At 43.7% G+C, this 19338-nt stretch overlaps 2 long non-coding RNA genes across 2 annotated transcripts; one reads left to right on the top strand and one right to left on the bottom strand.

Moving 5' to 3' along the window:
• Positions 1 to 11947: 11947 nt before the first annotated feature.
• On the top strand, positions 11948 to 14322 carry LOC307075700. The gene is made up of 5 exons (XR_013811863.1): positions 11948 to 12018; positions 12607 to 12754; positions 12858 to 13106; positions 13219 to 13489; positions 13816 to 14322. It is a non-coding gene; the product is annotated as an uncharacterized lncRNA (long non-coding RNA).
• A 2384-nt stretch (positions 14323 to 16706) lies between these two features.
• LOC307076251 lies at positions 16707 to 18735 on the bottom strand. Its single transcript, XR_013811890.1, has 3 exons — positions 18681 to 18735; positions 18394 to 18554; positions 16707 to 16801 (listed from the first exon to the last, which is right to left on the bottom strand). It is a non-coding gene; the product is annotated as an uncharacterized lncRNA (long non-coding RNA).
• Positions 18736 to 19338: the final 603 nt, after the last annotated feature.

Raw genomic sequence — 19338 nt, 5'->3', positions numbered from 1 at the left:
GGAACGCCATTGCGGACAGCCTGGGTGTGAAACTTCACCGCACCACTGCATATCACCCCCAGGCTAACGGACTTTGCGAGCGTTTTCATCGTGCTATGAAGGCCTCTCTTCGAGCCAGCCTCAAGGACAGTGGCTGGGTTGACAGGCTCCCTTGGGTCATGCTGGGCCTGAGGGCTGCCCCTAAGGAGGACCTACAGTCCTCATCAGCGGAGCTGGTGTATGGCCAGCCATTGCGGGTTCCAGGGGATTTCGTTCCTGACTCTACAATTCCCTGGTCCTCAGCCCATCAGCGGACAGTGCTTCAGGATAGGGCTAGGCTTTTCGCGCCTGTGCCTACTTCACGCCACAGCCTCCCACAATCCTACACGCCCCCACGTCTTTCGTCAGCGGAGTACGTCTTCATCCGTCATGACGCACACCGGGGGCCGCTGCAGCCTCCTTACGACGGCCCGTTCCGTGTTTTGGAGACGGGGGTAAAGCACTTTGTGGTGGACATTGGCGGTAGGGCAGAGCGCATTTATGTGGACCGCCTTAAGCCAGCTCATCTGGATGTGGACAAGCCTGTTGGGCTTGCCCAGCCTCCAAAGCGTGGGCGCCCTCCGGTGCGGCCCAAGTCCCTGAGGGTGGAGCATAGGTTTTCCTCACACCGCCATTCTCCCTCCCGCCCCAATGCCTCAGAGGCGCCGCCGCCGTGCGCAGGGGCCTCGACCCACGCCCAAGTGCAGAGGAGTCGTTGTGGCCGAATTGTTCGCCCTCCTCCTCGCTGACTTTGGATTGTTTTTGTTATGGTGAATTCTTGGGGGACGTATGTAGTGGACATTATGGAAACAATTCCCCATACTGTGTGTTACATTTATTTCCCTTGATATATATTCCCTTATTATCCTTGTTATGCTTATCATCAGTCGTGCGTTCTGCACGACATGTTATTGTGTTCCAATATAAGGGACGCTGTCTCTTTAAGGAAGCGGACCTGTTTTGGTTGTGATGACAACGGCGCGGTTTGTTTATTCCGGTTTTGTGAGCAACAATAAATGACACGCCGTTGCGTTGTCAACGTGAGAAATCGCTTCTTTTATCAAATCACGATTTCCACAATATATATATATTTTTTAATACACAAACGACGAAGCAAGATGAGTCTGCACGCGAAAATAAAATAAAGGGTAAGGAAAAGGGTTAGGGAATAAAGTTACCCAAGCGGCTCAAATAAAAGAAAAAAGTTAAAAGACGCCGGTAAGTATTTGGCAACACTGCCAAAGATTACACACTTTTTACGTCTACTGTTAGGGATACAGACAGGAACAACAACGTCCAAAGCGTTGAACATGCCACTACAGCAGCAGCAGCAGCAGCTAGCTGAAGACCTGTGAGAAGATGTCAATAAGTAGGACTCTGTGTCAGAAGCGTGTGATGTGGAGAACAATCTATCTTTTCTCTCTCATACTCTCTCTCTCTCTCTCTCTCTCTCTCTCTCTCTCTCTCTCTCTCTCTCTCTCTCTCTCTCTCTCTCTCTCTCATACAAAGGTTTGTTTGTAGAATGTTTGAAATGTTCAATTCCAACTGTAAAGTCAATTCACTTACAATATCCTGTATCTTGTACCTGGGTTTGTTTGCAGAATGATTGAAATGTCAATCTCAAGTGCAATGCAAATTGCAACCTCACTCACACATACAAAATAAATTATTCATCTTGGCCATTTTTGTGTATATGGCTGTTTGTGATGTTTTGATAAGTATATGAATGTTTGTGGGGGTTTACCCTAACTACTTGTCTTACTGGTTATATCGATATTGATTTGATCTCAAAAAAATAATAATAAACAGTGCTAATTTTCCTGGCATTGTGGCAAAGACAGGTGTTATCTGAAACCTTATTCTCTTTGGGTTCCATTGTAGTGCTACACTTTGTGTGTTCTCTGCTTCCCATCTTCATTTTGCAGACATGGGGGACTCGAGTCACATGACTTGGCTCGAGTCCAACTCGAGTCACAAATTTGAGGACTCGAGACTTGCTTGACTGACACTGATAAAAGACTCGACTTGACTTAGACTTGAGACAGATGACTCAAAATGACTTTTTTTTAAATTAGATTAAGTTAGAAATGATGTTGTATTTATATATATATATATTTATTAGTTTATTTTGAAACATGATCGGGTGATTTTACAGTGCAATGAATGCACGCATCTCGGGTGATTGCGCTCTGCACGGACAAACTGCCGCTGCGTGAGCAGGTCATAACAGGAGCAGCAGTCACGAGGCGGAAAGACCAAAAATAATTCAATTTGGGTTCAAGGATTACATTGTCGATGACAGTAAGAAAAAGAGGACAGCGGTATGCAAGGTCTGCAGCTCAAAAATCAGTGACACGATCGTCACAACATCCAACTTCATCCGTCACTACAAAACCCACAAAAAAAGGTAAGCTACGTGACTGCGTCTTTTAGCTAGCTGTAACGGCTGTTAGAAAGCTAAGTTTGCTAACACTAACATAGCTTAAACTTAACTTGGCTAGAACGCTACCTAATGTATATGTCTTCTCAATAAAATGCGAAGTAAAAGTGTCTTTAGCTAACTTATTGGCTGGTGAAATGGTTCAGACGTTAACTAGAAAGGTAACGTTTGCTAACATGAATTCCAACACAGTAGTTTATTAAGCTAACATTACGTTGAAGGTATGCATAACATCAGTGGCGCAAAAAGTGATTATGCACTATATGCGACGCATAGGGGCTAGAAGCAGTGGGGGGGAGGAATTATTTGGAGAAGGCTTTTTTCTGTATTTAACAGCGTTTGTGTAAATGATATGATCAATAACAGAGGCACGCCACTGATTAGGCGCCCCCGCTCCTTCGCCTCCTCGCCTCCACAATGGAGCGTGTGACAGGGACCTAAAGGTGGAGAGTCAGAAAAGAAAGCTCTCTGGGGTAGAAAACGGAAGGAGAAAGATTGCCTATGAATGAAAAATAGCTCTTCAACGTGGTTGAATAAATAAATACACAGATCCAACTGTTGTTTTATATGGCCGATTGTATTGATTTATGCACGCTGATAACAGCCGCGACTCGCGGATTGTCTTTGCAGATTAACATCACCTCAAGTTTTTGAGAGAGAGAGTGTGTGTGAGCGAGAGCTTGAGATAAACTATGGGTGAATAGAGTGTATTTCTATGTGTTTGATTGATGGTTGTATAGCAATGATAATGAAAATCCTGTTTGCCACAATCTTTATAGTTTATTGTAAGGGAATTTGGTGTGATAGATTTGAGGCTCTATTTTATTTTCTGTCTTATTCACTTGAAAAAAAGTTGTATCAACAAGCTGGTTTTTGCCATTTAACCGTTTTCTAAGCTGTTTAACGTTTTTCTTGGTAAATACCTACAAACTTTCTATGGGTAAAGTCAAGATGTTCTGATGATCAAATTCATAGTCAAGTTTTTTCCTGAAAGTTTCTGAAAGCCATGAAATGTAGGCCTTGTTAAGAGTCACTTAATAGCATACATATACACAATAATGATCATCAGCTTTGTAAATGTTTAATTTTGAATATGTATTATAAGCTATTAATACATTATTACCTTACATTGTAAAGAAAGAAAGGAGTGAAGAATATTGATTTTGTTAATATTATAAATTTATCCTAAAGTCAATATTTTCTAGGAAAACTCAGTTTTTGTCAATAGTGGACAACAAGTACTCTCCAGTCAGTCGAAGAACAATTGCTTCAAAGATTGACAGTCTGGTGGAAGATAGACAAATCAAGCTAAAAATTGAACTAGCAATGGCAGATAATGTGTCAGTGACTGTAGACATATGGTTAGACAGCAGGATGAGAGGCTTTCTTGGAGTCACAGGACATTGGATCAACATCGAAGATGACAGTCTTCAGTTGAAATCTCAGTTGCTCGCATGCAACCGCTTCAGAGGTTCCCATACAGGGGAAAGAATTTGTGAAGAGTTTGAGCAAATATGCGAAGAATATGAAATCAAAAAAAGGTCGACCACATCATCTGTGACAATGCTGCAAACATGAAAAAGGCATTCTGTACATGTTTTTCTGGACAGGAAGATGAAGATGATGACCTTGATGATTTCAACATTTGGAACGACCTGACTGTGAAAGAGCAGGAGAGGGTTGAAAATGTCTTGAGTGCAAAGTCCCAGACAAGACTTCAATGTTTTGCATTACCATCCAAGGCCTCATCCAGGGGCAGGAAGTTGACCTGGAGCAGCAGGTTCCGGTGAACAACACGTTCATTTACCTCCTGATCCCTGATCCTGTAGACATGCAGCTCAGGTTTCGAGGCCACCACGGTGTAAACAACAGGCACCCACTTGTCAGAAAGCTTACATTTCCCCCTAAAGCCTTTGTTTGCCAGCAGCACCTGGTCACCGAGAGACAGAGGCTGAGCTTTGACCCGTTTGTTGTACTGGTCACACTGATGTCTCCGCTCAGCCGTGCAGTTCTTCTGAGCCAGTTCCATTGCACAGTGCAGGTCTACCAAAAGGGACTTCACGTAGGCATCGTAGTCACACACAGTCACATCATGGAGTACGTTCTTGAAGAGAAGGTCAACCGGCAGCCTAGGGACCCTCCCGAACATCAAATAGAAAGGTGCAAACCCGGTGGTCTCATGAACAGTGCAGTTGTATACAAAGGTCATGGTCTGGATCATCTGTGGCCATTTCTGTTTGGAACGAAGGTGTAGAGATCTCAACATGTTGCCCAGGGTGCGGTTAAACCTCTGTACCTCCGTTCCCCATAGGATGATATGGTGAGGTAAGTGACTTGTCAACCCCTGACAACTTCAAGAGCTCAGCAATCAGCTCACTTTCAAAGTTTGCCCCCTGGTCGTAATGGAGGCGCTGAGGGAAGCCATATATGCAGAAAAAGCTGTCCCACAGCTTCTTGGCTACCCTCTTGGCGGTCTGGTCCTGACAGGGGAAAGCATGTGCCAGCTTCGTGAACTGATCGGTGATCACAAGAACATCCACAGACTTGTTTTTACTGTCTTCAGCCGACCAAAAGTCCACACACACGAGTTCCAGAGGACCGGTGGTCTTAATGCTCTCTAGTGGGGCCCTTGCAGAAGGCTCAGGCGAGCCAGAGAATGTATGCAGGGCTGACCTTAATGACCAGCGCGATCATGAACACCAAACAATGCATCTGCCTTCAAGGTCTCAGGTACAACAAATTGAAACCTCTTCTGCTTGGTCAATGGGTCCTTTGTGACTCTATAGAGGATGTCGTTCAGGAGTGTAAGTCTATCCCACTGCTTAAAGACTCTCAGATTGCAGCGTTCACGTCTGGAGGGCCTGCGTTTCCTGCCAACATAGTGAGCAACCCTTGAGACTGGGTCCTGTTGCTGGTGTGACCGAAGGTCAGTGAGAGACAGGGAAGGCAACACGTCCTGGCCAGGAGGTTCCAAGGTGCTGAGGTGGTCAGCAAGAGAGGCTGCACGCTGCCTAGGAGCAGAGTCCCACTCGTCCAAAGAGGACAGAAGAGAGGAGACTTCGTCTTCAGACAGTGAACGATCAATGGCAGCAGAGGTAGAGAGACCTCCCAGTGACTGTGGCTGGCAGGTGAGGTGGAAGGTGTCCTGCACAGATCCATCATTGACATCGCAGGCCTGATCCAGCAGCCCAGAGTAAGGTTCACATAGCAACTGCTCCCTCAAAGGGCTCCCTACTGAGAGCATCCGCCACCACATTCAACCAGCCGGGAATGTGTTTGATCTCAAAGGAATACAGAGCCAGTTCGCTGCTCACAGGCATCAAGCTTTGGCTTGGTCAAGATGTACGTGAGAGGAATGTTGTCCGACCAGACAGTGAATCTGTGGCCCTTGAGCCAGTGGCTGAACTTATCACAAACCGCCCACTTAAGAGCCAAGAACTCTAGCCTGTGTGATAGTTGGCTTGACTGCGACTGAGAGATTTGCTTGCAAAAGCGATGGGTCTTGCTCTCTCCTCGCCAGCAGGCACCTGGGACAGGACAGCACCCAGACCATCAAGGGAAGCATCAGTAGAGAGGATGAAAGGCCTATCAAAGTCTGGATTTGCCAGCACCACACTGTTGAGGAGTGCGCTTTTCAGATCTTCAAATGCTTTCTCACAGGCAGGGGTCCAATCCTGAGGAGTCAGTTCTTGGAAGGTTCCAGCTCTCCGCCGACCAAAAGAGCCTTTAGCACTCCTCTTTTGCCCTGCGGTCAAGGTGTAGAGTGGCTTTGCGATGGAAGAGCAGCCAGGAATGAAATGTTGATAATACAACACCATCCCAAGGAAAGATTTGACCTCCCGCTGAGATGGAGTGCAGTCACCATCAGTCATGAGGTCCCCCTTGCTGAAAGCTGAGATGACCTTCACTTTCTCCTGGTCGACTGAGACACCACTGCTGTCCACCATGTGGCCAAGAAACTTCACAGACTTCCGAAGAAAGTGGCACTTCTTCTGTGCCAACTTCAGGTTGTTGGTTCTGAGACGTGAGAAGACCGTCTCCAGTCGTTTCAGGGCTTCCTCCTCAGATGGAGCAAAGACGAGTAGGTCATCCAGGTAACAGAGCAGACTGGAAAAGTTCCAGTCACCGAAGACACTGATCATCATCCGCATAAAGGATGCGGGACTGTTGCACAGGCCTTGGGGAAGCCTGTTGTACTCGTACAGGCCCAAGGGTGTCGTAAAGGCTGTGTACCGCCTGTCAGACTCATGGAGGGGGATGTTGTAAAACCCCGAAGTGAGATCCATGGTGCTGAAAAAGGCCGTTTCCACCAAGGGCGGCAAGGCAGTCGGCTTGGTGGGGCAGCGGGTGGGCATCCTTGAGGGTCTTGGCATTAAGCCAGCGAAAGTTAGTGCAGATCCTCAAGTCTCCTGACTTCTTCCAGACCAGGACCAGCGGCGAAGCATATTCACTGACTGACTTACTGATGATACCTTTCAACAGCATCTCAGACATCACCTCTCTCAGTTTATGATAGTGAGCTGGAGGCTCACGCCGATAGGGTAGCCGGAAGGGGCGATCATCAGTAAGGTGAATCCGATGTACAAACTCCTCCGCCTCCCCACAGTCCAGTTTATCCTTGGAGAAGACATCCTGATAGGTGATCACAAGGTCAGCCAGACGTTGTTTCCATTCATTGGACACTTCACAGCCTTCAAGGTTGACATCTGCCAATCCACAGTCCTTAAGCCGCTGAAAGGAGGCAGAAGAGGCATCTGAGTTGGAGACAGGGTCAGCTGCCTGACCAGCCTGTGGCCTACACACACCCTGGGAGATAGGAAGGTCCTCCACAGCGACACAAGGAAAGACATCCGCCACTTTTGCATTGCGGCGCAGTGTCACAGGTCTCTTAGTTGGGTTGAGGATCTTCATCGGGACCCAGCGATCTCCCCACATGGGTGCCACAACCCGTCCGACAATGATGCCTCTAGGCGCGGAACGGGAGGAGGTGGGCTCCACGACGACAGTGCTCCCAGGTGACACAGGAGCACTACTTGGCAACTTTCTCCACACCAGATACTCCTGCTGTGGTGCAAGGATGACAAACTGACGTAGTCTAACGGTGCCAACCTTGTCAGGCAGTTCAGGACCAGACCAACGGGTGATGCAACTGAGCAACTGAAGAAACTGCTCACACTCGGGGTCTGAGGTGTCAGAGCAGATGAGCTCCCAATACTTCTCATCAGACTTCATCCTCTGTATCATGGGCCTGATAACATTGCTTCCAATGATAAGCTCGTCCCTCTGCCCTGGAACAAGGAAAGTTGGCACAATTAATTTGGATCCATAAATCTCAATGCTGAGGTCGTAGATACATCTGGGTTGTGTCGTAAGGCCACCACAGCCAACAAGGACCACCTTTTTGGGCACAGGCTGAGGACTCGGGAGAACACAAGCGATTTTAAGCTTGGACTCTGCCTCCACACTGAGTGTGCATGACATGCTGCCTGAATCAAGCATCCCTCTCAATGTAGACTGGCCCCCGATGGACACAGGAGCATAAAACAGGTCACTAGCTCCTTCCACTCTCTGTGACCCCACAACAATCACTGTTTCGTCATCAGGAAGACTACTACAGCAGTTCACATAGGTTGATTGCAAATCCTGTTCTTTACTGAGGGTCTCACCAGCACTGCCCATGTTACCCCTCTCACTACATGGGTGGGCTAGTTTAAATCAGCATTGGAGGGAGAAGGGGGTGGCATGGCTGGGGAACGGGAGGCCCGTGGGCACTCATGTCTTATATGACCAGGACTGGAGCAGTTGAGGCACAATCTGTAAATTCTACAGTGAGCATAGGTTGAATGGTCCCTGGATCCACAAACTCTGCACGTAAAGGGCTCAGAACCTTGCTGGTGATGGGGCCGGCCAGCCTGCCGGTGGACTGGCTGACGGTTCCCTGGACTTTGACTGGTTGCAAGGGAAGCGTTGAACAAGGACAGAACCTTGTCAAACATAGCCACGACCTGTTGAACACCAGGGTCTGTAGCTGGTGGGTCAGTGGCAGCAGGAGCTGGATCAGAGACTGCAGCAGGAGGTGGGGACAAGGAAGCAGGCTCATGTTGGCCCAGCAACACGTTACCCGACCGAGGGTGACTGCAGGCCAGGGTAGAAGTTTGAGACACACCAGAATCAATATGCTGAAAGGAATCAGTCACAGGGCTCTGACTGTAAGCTGACAAACCCACTGTGTGTCAGGACTGGGCTGCTGTCTTCCTCACAGTTCTCACGCGACTATCCAGACGCTCCTGAACCTCAGCTGCGGTCCACCGCTCAGGTGCCTTCAGCTGGAATGACATGGCAAGACTGGGGTCGGGACAGTGATTAATGAACATCATGACCACTTCAGCACTGGGGTCCTCTTCAGACCTGCCTCGCCTCCGGAGACACTCGTCATGGACTTGTTCAGGCGAATCCAATAGTCCATAGCACCCTCATCAGCATGGGGAATTGTGCTATAGAAGTCTTTCATGGGCAAGTTGGAGAATGACAGCTCACTAAAGTTACCCTTCAATATGTCGAACACAGCCGTGGGTAGGTCAGTCGCACTCAGTTCAGGGCGGCTGCGGAGCGACACCTTCACCACGTCCCTAGCTTTGCCTGTTAGTCTTGACATTATCAGGTCAAACATTTCAGCATGAGTATCACATCTAACCCTATTCAGGTAACATCTCATCACGTCCTCCCATTCATGAACAGAGAACGCATCATGATGCGTTCTCTGTTCATGCATCATCATGATCACCCCTGAAGAAAGGCGGGGCCTTGGCGTCAGACTGCACAACGACCTTCAACTGTGATAAATCAGCATGACTGGATGACTGACTCGTAGGAGACTGAGGCTGAACGATACTGGGCCCGCGCATAGTGCTAAGGCTGGCTGAGATGTTATCACCAATCTGTTTAGCCAAATCTGTAATCATATCCCCAAAAGACTCAACAGAGATGACTTGTGTAGGCTTCTGGTCTGACTGAATAATTGGCGTGGAAGTTGCGGTGGGGGCCAATGGTGGGTCAACAAATGACTGATCAACTGTGTAGTTGAGAACACTGGAGGGGACACAGACCTACCCCTGCCAAAACACAGTGAAGATATCTGCTTGCCCCTCCCCACCCCAAAGGTGACACCCCGCCCACGACCAGCTATAGTATGCACCTCAAAAGTATCTTCCCCAGACATTACAAAGGAAGAGCAATACTGGCAGAAACAGAAGAAAAAAAACACCTTCAACTGAAAACACACTATAAACAGCTATGTACAATTTAACAATATGAGCCTAGCATGGCATAGTACAAAAACCCCATAAGGCAACTAAAACTATATGTGCATAACCACCTATATGGGATGACAGGGAAATGTTGCAACACTGATGTAAAACAAATAGGCCAACAAATAGTTGACAAATAAAAATGATTAATTAACCCGTCTTCATTAGGATCATTATGTCTCCTTAATCCATATACAGCACAGTTTATACCTAATTTTTCCCTTCAAGACCAAAGCGTCTCTTTAACCCTCTGATTGCCCAGCGCGCGTGCGCACTCGGGAGAGAGCACAGTTCCCCGCAGCCACAGAGCGTGGGGAGCAGGAGAGAGGAGCCTGGTGTCAGCAGGTGTACCCCGAGGATCAGACGAGCACTGATCGGAGATGCAACTGGTCGTCACAGCACCAAGTGTAACCGGCTGAATCTGCGTTGTGTTTTCAATGAAAGACGTGACCCACGATCTCTGTCCGGACTCGGGAACTCCGACGTCCATTTATTGGTTGCTCTCTCTCTCTCTCTCTCTCTCTCTCTCTCTCTCTCTCTCTCTCTCTTCCCAAGGGAACCAGAACATAGGGCAGATACATACAACATAACAAAAATTATTAAATAATAATAATTAATTTCATAATAAAAATTATTGAAATCAAAGAAATAAAAGACATACCTGAAGATAAACATGCACAAACAGCTTCCTCTTAGTAAGTGCCCTTGACAATCCTCCAACTCCTCTACGAAGCACACAGAGGGGGAGGGGAACTAGCATGAGTACACGAGGGTCAGGTGCATGCTAGGACATCGCAACAAAATACAAAGTTCCCCAAAACACTGCAATCTATGCATGAATATTTACCCAAGACTTCAACCAAACAATGTATAATCAGAATAACTAATTTAAAGAATGATAAACTATAAGATGGTCAAAGATTTGATCATAAAATAAATGTACACACCTCTTCCCAAGGGAACCAGAACAAAGGGAAGAGGGCAGGGGCACGGGAAACTTATGGGGTTCTCGGAAATGTGGGCGGGAGCACGGATTCCTGTCTAACAGGAATCCGTAAATATTATATATATATATATATATATATATATATATATATATATATATATATATAGGCCTATATACATATGGAGGACTAAAAGTGCCAAAATTAAATAAATAAATACACCATTAAATAAATAAATACACCATTAAATAATTCCTTAAATGTGTCATTAATTAAATAAAATTTGAATTAAATACATAAATGTTTTATTAAATGTGTCATTAATTCATTAAAATTGGAATTAAATACTATTTAATTAATTGACATTTACATTTCATGATTTACATTTACATTTCATGATTTACATTTACATTTCATGATCCTGTGTTTCAGTGCTTCATGAAATGTAAAACTGTCAAACTCGCCCATCAAAATCGGTGGGTGGGGCTAACGCTAATCGAGTCTGATCCATTGCTTTGGTCTGAAGTAGAGTGCTTGGATAAAGAAAATGGAGCACTCCATACCAGTAGGTGGCGGTAATGCAGAAGAAGAAGAGGAATTGTTAAACTGTCAAACTGATTTGAACTTAAACTTTATCTAGAGTGTGAAGAAGAAGAAGAAGATGATGATGATGGAGGATCTTCATGAACTTTCTAGGGAGTTGGTGAGAGACGTTTTAGATTTAGCAGAGGATGTGGAAGCAGGACCTGCTGACCCAGAGCATGTAGCGAGTAAAGCAGAGGAATTTATTGAAGTTCTTGGAGTTATTTCCGCACTTTCTGACCAAGATATTGATTATAGAGTGACTGCAAATTTAGAAGAAGTAGTCCACCGCTTCTCTGGTACCAGGGAGCATCAGGCCCAACACACACAGGGACCGGGGCGTTTGGCGTTTGACATACCGAGTGCAGTTCTGGAGCATCAAGTTCTTAGTGGCTTACCCGCGGGTCAAATTGCAGCGATGTTCGGAGTGTCAAAGAGGACCATCAGGAGGCGCATGAAACAAAACGGTTTAAGGTATTTACACTTTTTTTTTCTTTTTTTTAATTCAGTTTAGGGATTGCTGGTCTCATCCACTCAGAAAGGATATTATGTTTAAGGTAACATTACTTGATGTTGATATTTTGTTTGTGCAGAAAGACATACCTCTATTCAGCTGTGAGTGATGAGGAGTTAGACCGTATTGTAAGTGAAATTCACAGAAGACATCCAAACACCGGCTACAAGCTAATGCGCGGTCATCTGAATGCAAGAGGTGTGCGTGTTCCAAGTGAGTATATTAATATGAGCATTATTTACATTTATTTTTAATACAGAGCTCTGCCCTTTGAAAGGTGAAGGAAGTCCGCTTATGGAAAGACGTTGCGAGGGGTCTAGCTGCAGACCTCCAGTGTCAGATGATTAGTTGTATTTATGTTATGACGCAAGCTTTATTAGACATTCATACAGCGTTATTTTTTGTTCATTTATATCTTCTTTCTTTGACCTGGTTCTCACGGGTTGATGATCATTAAAGCCCTGTATTTAAAATCAAGACCTGGCTTATCACTGGAGGAGCGATAACACAAATACAGTTGTAACAAGTATCCTAGCCGTAGCGAAAACCGGACTTCCTTTGGACCACAGTGGTCGCCATGACAACGGGACAACAAACCTAATTAACATGACATGCAACGCAAATAAACACACCTCGCTTACTGCATACAACCCAGGGGGAATGAGTCTTCTTAAACAAAAAATCATTCAAAAATCCAAAATAGAAAATACACACGTCATGTCTTTCATTATGACACCACTATTTCCTCAAAATAAGTAGCCGGTGTGTGTGTGGTTATTCGTTTTATTTTCCTCCCCTCAGTCTCAAGACTGCAAGAGTCTTTACGCAGAGTCGATGCAGAGGGAGTCTACATGAGACGTCTAAGGCTGCGTGTATTAAGACGACGACAGTATTCTGTTCCTGGCCCAAACTCTTTGTGGCATATAGATGGCCACCATAAGCTCATCAGGTCAGTGATATAAGTAGATAAACAATGCATCTTTCTAGATGTTTCATTAGAATTGCTTTACAATAAAGTTGTTATTTTTCATGTGTTCACAATTGGCTGACAGGTGGAGATTTGTTGTCCATGGTGGGGTGGATGGATTCAGTCGTTTAGTGGTCTACCTGACTGTGGCTGGCAATAATCGTGCTCAGACGGTCTTACAGAGCTTTATTGCCGCTGCCGAGCAGTATGGGCTGCCATCAAGGGTACGGTCTGATAAAGGGGGGGAGAATGCAGATGTAGCAGAATTCATGATCAGAAGCAGAGGTACCGACAGGAATTCACACATCACAGGCAGAAGTGTCCACAATCAGCGGTAAATAAATATGTTTGACAACTAGGCTCACAAAACAAACGTACCAGTTTAATGTACTTCTTTAGCATATGTCACGTAAATTAACAATTTGTCAATTTTATCCTAAACACAGAATAGAGAGGATGTGGAGAGATGTTTATGAACATGCCCTGGACCTCTTCTATCAGATTTTCACTTCATTGCAAGATCAGGGAACACTGAATCCAGACAATGAAGTCCATCTTTTCGCACTGCACCGGATCTTCCTTCCACTAATTCAGCAAAGCCTCGACTCTTTCCGAGATGCTTGGAACTTTCATGGTCTTAGAACTGAAAGGAATCAGTCGCCACAGCAACTCTGGAGAAGATACAGAGAGCAAGGCCCTATGGAGGATCCTACTGAGGTTAAAGAACAATCAACTTTGAACACTTCACTGTCTGTTTCCCCAAAGGAATAATGGGACAAGATATTGTGCTAAACGTGCTACTTTAAATGAAAGATAGGTTATAGTTTCTTCAGTCTCCTGAGCTTTCAAAGATCAACCTCTGAGCTGTAATTTTTACGGTGCATACTATGCACAACTGTATTATTTTACAAAACAACAATTGAATAGGCAACATTTAATTTCTCACGACTTGGTGACCAAAAATAACAATCTTAACTACCTTGTGTAATGACATGTCAAACTAGTTTTAAGTACAAGATTGATCATGCTTGTCCTCCATTCAGGTTCCTGAAGAGTATGGGATCGACTGGAACGGACCTCACAGTCTTCATGGAGGCACTGTGTCAGTCCCTGAGGTTCAGCTGGCCCGTGAGCTCTCAGATGAAGAGGTTGCCATTTTGCCAGCTCCAGGAGTTTCTTTAACTGATGCACTTAGATTATACGTAGAGACTGTGCAAGTTTTATCAAGAATCATAGCAGACTGATGTCCAACCCAGTGTTTTATTTGTTTATTAGTTTTCAAAGACACTGAACTTGTGTCAATTGACCTGACCTACTTAACAGTGCATTCAATGACATCTGTCTGAAAAAATTAAACAAGTCCAAATCCAGTCTGTGCACTATTTATGGCAGAGACAAGTGCTTCCTCAAAATCCATGTAGGTTTTGAAATGAGCTGGCAGCTTTAGTGTTTCGAAGCATGTGGAGGACGTAGGAAGGGTTCCCCCAGAAATCTCCACTCTCAGTTTGGGAGGAAGCATCTCCCAGCCAACCCAGAATGTCAACAGCTGGGCCAGGGTACCTGATGAAGCTAAAAGTCATAAAATGGATTCAAGACATTTAGTTCTAATTGATCACATCTATCCATGAGACATAGAAGCATTTGTAAAGAGAGCAATGCATTAGCCAAATAAGGTGTTTATACCTGTTTCAATGAACAACCTTAGAAAGCCAGTGACGCGGCATGTGGACTCTAAGTCAAAGTCTTCATCATCACTGTCCTCAACTGGCCATGTGATTTTTTGTAGGAGCATCTTAAAGAATACACAAATTGTAATTATTTTAAAAGGGAGAATTTATTTTGGTGAAGGAATATGCAGATCACATTCTTGGTAAAAGGAAAAATAACCAGCTCAGTCATTGAAAATACATGTAAATTCATCAAGTAAAGTGACAAATATAACTAAATTACTGACTTACCTGGGGTGTGAACTGCATTTCAGCCATTTTGGGGAAAATAAGTGGGACAACATCTGGCCTAGATGTCAGCAGGGGCCATACCATCACATCTTTCAGTCCCTTTCTCAACTGTTTGATCTGGCGCATGGTCCTCCCAATGACCTAAGAGACAGAACCGACCCATATTACAGTCCAAATCCTCAACCCAAATTTTACAAAAGTTGGCATAGTAGGGAAAATGTTCATAAAAGCACAATAAAGTGCTTTATAAAATCCATTCAAACTCTAGTACAGAATATAGCAACCCTTTACAAGACATTTACACATTTTAAAATAATGTATGCCACTATTTACATGTGTATTTTCCCTTCATTTTGCAACAAATCACATTCTACCTGGATGACAAGTTAAAGAGTGCTAGTTGTCCTGTCTACAGTCCCAGTTTGCCTGTGATTGAGAATATGCGGTGCTTCATGCACACTTGACAAAAATGTTCTGCTTAAGACATAACTAATGGATAAATGGGGGAATTCCACTTTCTAAATTTCAGCAACTTGTGTCTATTGCGAATGTTTAAAAACTGTAAATGAAAGAAGTTAACAGTGGTGAACTCTTGACTGTATCACCTTTTTAAAGTAGATTATCAAAAAGCAAATTCACATAACCAGACATGTGTTGTTAAGCTGCTCTCAATTTACTGTAGTGTGATTTTTTAAAACTGTATATACATTAAATGGTGGTTTTGAAGAACTAACATGACAATAGGCAAAGACTAAATATCATTAAGTATTCATAGCATGAATTTCACCACTGAAATTTGGCCTTTTCCATCTCTGCCAGTGATAACATAACAAGCCAGAGTTTACAACACTTATAATTATAACTATAATTTCAACAACTACAGCAATGAATTATGTGACTTAACCAGCAGGAACTCACTGCATGGAGTAGAAGTTTGTTATGTAGCCATCTCCGATTTGTTTTGGTGACTGCTGGAAGATCCCAAGACATGGAAAGATCTGAAACTGTGTCCTTCTGTTCTGGTGTGAGTTCTTCTTGTTCAAGCTAGAATCAAGACCGTACAAGTTATTATATTTGCCCAAACAATATTTTTTGCAAGACAAAGTTTCTTATATGTTACATACCAGTTTTATGATACTCCTGATGTGCAGATCAGGACAGTCTTCTGTAACAACAGTTGCCATTTCAGGATCCCCATTGAACAGTACATGAATCACAGCAGGACTTAATCCTGTGACATGGGGACCGTCATGCAGAAAGCTGTGGGCCAACATCCTTCCTGCAACCCGGAAGAGATTGCTTTCAATGAGTGCCTCTGATGCTGCTGGAACAAGATGGTCAGGTTCACCCTCAAACAGCAGTGTTCGGCCTATTCCTCCTGTAAAATATCAAGAGAGCAGGGGATAAAGTCACAACAATTAAACCACTTAAATACATTTTTAAAAGTACATATTAACCTTCAAATAGTAAGAGACTTACCAAGATCTAGACTGAATCCAAATTGGAGTTTGGATATCACCGTTGTCAGAAAGTACCTCATCACTCCCTCTCCGACAGCAGCATCACCTGAAATAAAATACTGAGAATAACACAGTGGAAAAACAGTGGCTGACTAATACAGGTAACTGGATAAGTTAACATTTAACAAGCAAGGGAAAAAATAGTCAATATTCTATTGGCTGTAATTCTAGAATAGCATCCTTAATATTGATTCTTTCAGATTACAGGAGAATATTGTGCATGGTATATTTTCATTAGTGGTCATCAATTATATAGTTGTTTGGATTCCATTCTCCCATTTAACAATTCCATATAAGATACTTGAGTGGTATAAACTTTACTTATACATTTATTTTACAAACTTTATATTACTTACCAACAAGAGTACAAAGAAGTGGACATGCCCATTCTTGCTGCTGTTTATAGAACAAGAGAAGTTCCCGTTCCCTGTCCTCTTCAGAGTCCCTTACATCCATCTTCATTCGAAGTGGTGTCCCAGATGCATGTTCCTTCAGCAGATTCTCTTTGAAAACTTTGGCAGCTTGAGACGGTTCTTCAATAAGCTTCCATTCTAAACAAACAACAACAATAATGTTATCTATTCCAGAGAGACATCCAAGACAACAGCAAAACAGCATTCTGAACAAAATTTAAATATAGGAACAGTTAGAAAATATAACCCAGTTGCATGTTATTAACCTGTTAAGCCCTAGGCCTATTTCACAGGCCTCCTGCCCGAAATGACATGCCCAAAATGAATAGAGTATGCCTCCACAACTACAAGGGCTATATGAATAAAGTTGGTTTCAAAAAGAAGGTAACACCTGTGAGGGGACTGCAGAAGTGTCAGAATCAATATAGATGTTACTGTGTCAGAGTAAATTCTGCTAGAACATAGTAAGAAATGTCAATTTTAAATTTTCGCCTAGAGAAAACACATTACTTAGAGTGAATACCACCTTGAAACTATGGGATAGTAGCCCAGAACCTTTAGGGAAACATATAACAACATCTAATGAGTACCCTGTTCCAGGATAAATGCTAATAAAGTGAATAAAGTGATTTTAGAGAGGTTTTAGTACAGGTAGGTCCAGGCGGACTAAATGGTGCCATTTGGGCACTTTTGGGCACCATTTGACCTTTCTAAGGTACCAGACTGTAAATCTAATTTTATTTCACTGACATATCACTATAGGTATTCATTCCATCCAAATTCAACATTTTTGACTTGTTTTGAAAATTCACCCAGGGCTCTATACATTTTTCCAGTCAAAGTAAACCATACAATCGAAATGAAGTTTGACTCCAACTGGAGCAGATATATTTGGGAAATACATATAATAAAACCAAACTGTAAAATCAAAGGTAAAAACACAGCTAAAAACTACAATCACTAGGGATAAATATATATATATATATATATATAAACACGCTGGCAGCAACTTTGAACAACTATAACTAACTAACTATAAACACTAAGGGCTGTCATGCCACTGCTGGATATACCCAAGATATCGTGGGTATGCATTGGTCAATTTGGATGATTGACACCTCTATCGAACCGTAAGAGCCAATAGGGTCGAGGGAACGTCAAATCGAGGGACCCGAATCCATGTAAAAAAAACACCATTCGCCATTCAAAAGTATCACACTGTATAACGTTTTTGATTTGTTTTGTTTATTTTGCTCTTCTTTGGTTGCTAGTTCGGTGAGTTTTCGTCGTAGAGTGATGGGAGTGATATCATTGGAATTCGTGGAGCCTCAGCTTTCATATGACCTATAGTTTGTGTGGGTGGCATGGAGTAGCGAAATCGGCGACGGCCAGTATGCGCGCATGCACGTTTTGCGTGTTTTGCTACGGGCTCATTTAGTTGCTTGTTGTTAGAATTGTGTTTTGTTTAGGTAAAAATGGTTATCATGGGCTTTTAGCCGAGCTTCTTCCCGTTACGTGGGTATGCAACATGGACATGTTGGAGCATGGTGGTGCTGTTTACAGCTGTTTACAGCACACGTTGGTGCAGCTGCCCCCGCCCCCGGGGGCGCTCGGGTTTAAGAGGTTAATTGTCTGTAACTGTATTATCTTATCTAATTATATCGTGTTATTTTTCTATTGACTTTGTTTCAGTTGCTCAGTTATAGCAACCCTATCGTGATGACACAAACCGCTGTCTGCTTCTTTACTATCCAGCTCCTCGTTGACCATCACTGCTGGCACTTCTGCACTTTCAGCTGATGTTCCAGGCCTCACTGGAACACTGTCACTGACGGTCTCACTATCACTTTGGCCTCCCTCTTGTTCTTTCTCTGATTCCTGCATGGGTGTCCTTAAAGTTAACAAAATTTAAATTATGGTCATACTCCCTTATTTGTGTGCACAAGACTCTTAAGAGAGACATTTTCCCAAAGAAAAATTAATATGCGACCCTTGCATTGCTTTAGGAAGTACATACCCATTGCAGCTCAATCTGTGCAGCTTCATCTCTGAAAAGGGAACCTCCTTCTGACAGGTGATGCAGGGGATGACTGGACCAGAGGCAGAACTTGAGCTCTCCTAACAACAACAAATAGCGTTTAATTAATGATTGAAAGTCACCAGTAAGCTTTGTTTTGATTATGTATTGAACTAGGTCTCTGTAAATGTATGTACACAATCGAAGGGTAGATCCTGTTGAAGCGGACGAATGAAGATTGTAGCCTGTCCAATCATCGAAGCTGGATCCTTTAGATAGGCAAGCGTGTATCCAGTGCTGGGACACTGAAGCAATGCCAGATTTCGACTCCGTGTAGATCCTGCAATTTTTAAAAATTCGAAGCCTCCCCCTTCTTGGAGCTTCGGAAATACTTCCATCAACTTGTTTGTTATGACCATGGGATCGCTGTCATTCCCTGGAGAAAAAAAAAAAAATCATAACTCATATTGACTCAAATAAGCCTGTGATAACTATTATTCACACTATGAAAATCAATTAAGTTTGAGTCAAATATGAACAGGAAATATTTATAACTATAAAAAGAAATGCTGAGTAGAACTGCAAATCATTTCAACGAGCCGGACAGTACAAACTTATTTTGGTTTTGGTAAATGCCTAGTTTCGCACTGACCTGAAA

This window comes from Pollachius pollachius (assembly GCF_949987615.1).
Source record: "Pollachius pollachius genome assembly, chromosome: 5".
NCBI lineage: Eukaryota > Metazoa > Chordata > Actinopteri > Gadiformes > Gadidae > Pollachius > Pollachius pollachius.
The sequence above is the reverse complement of the archived record's forward strand: the minus strand, read 5'-3'. Positions and strand labels throughout refer to the sequence as shown.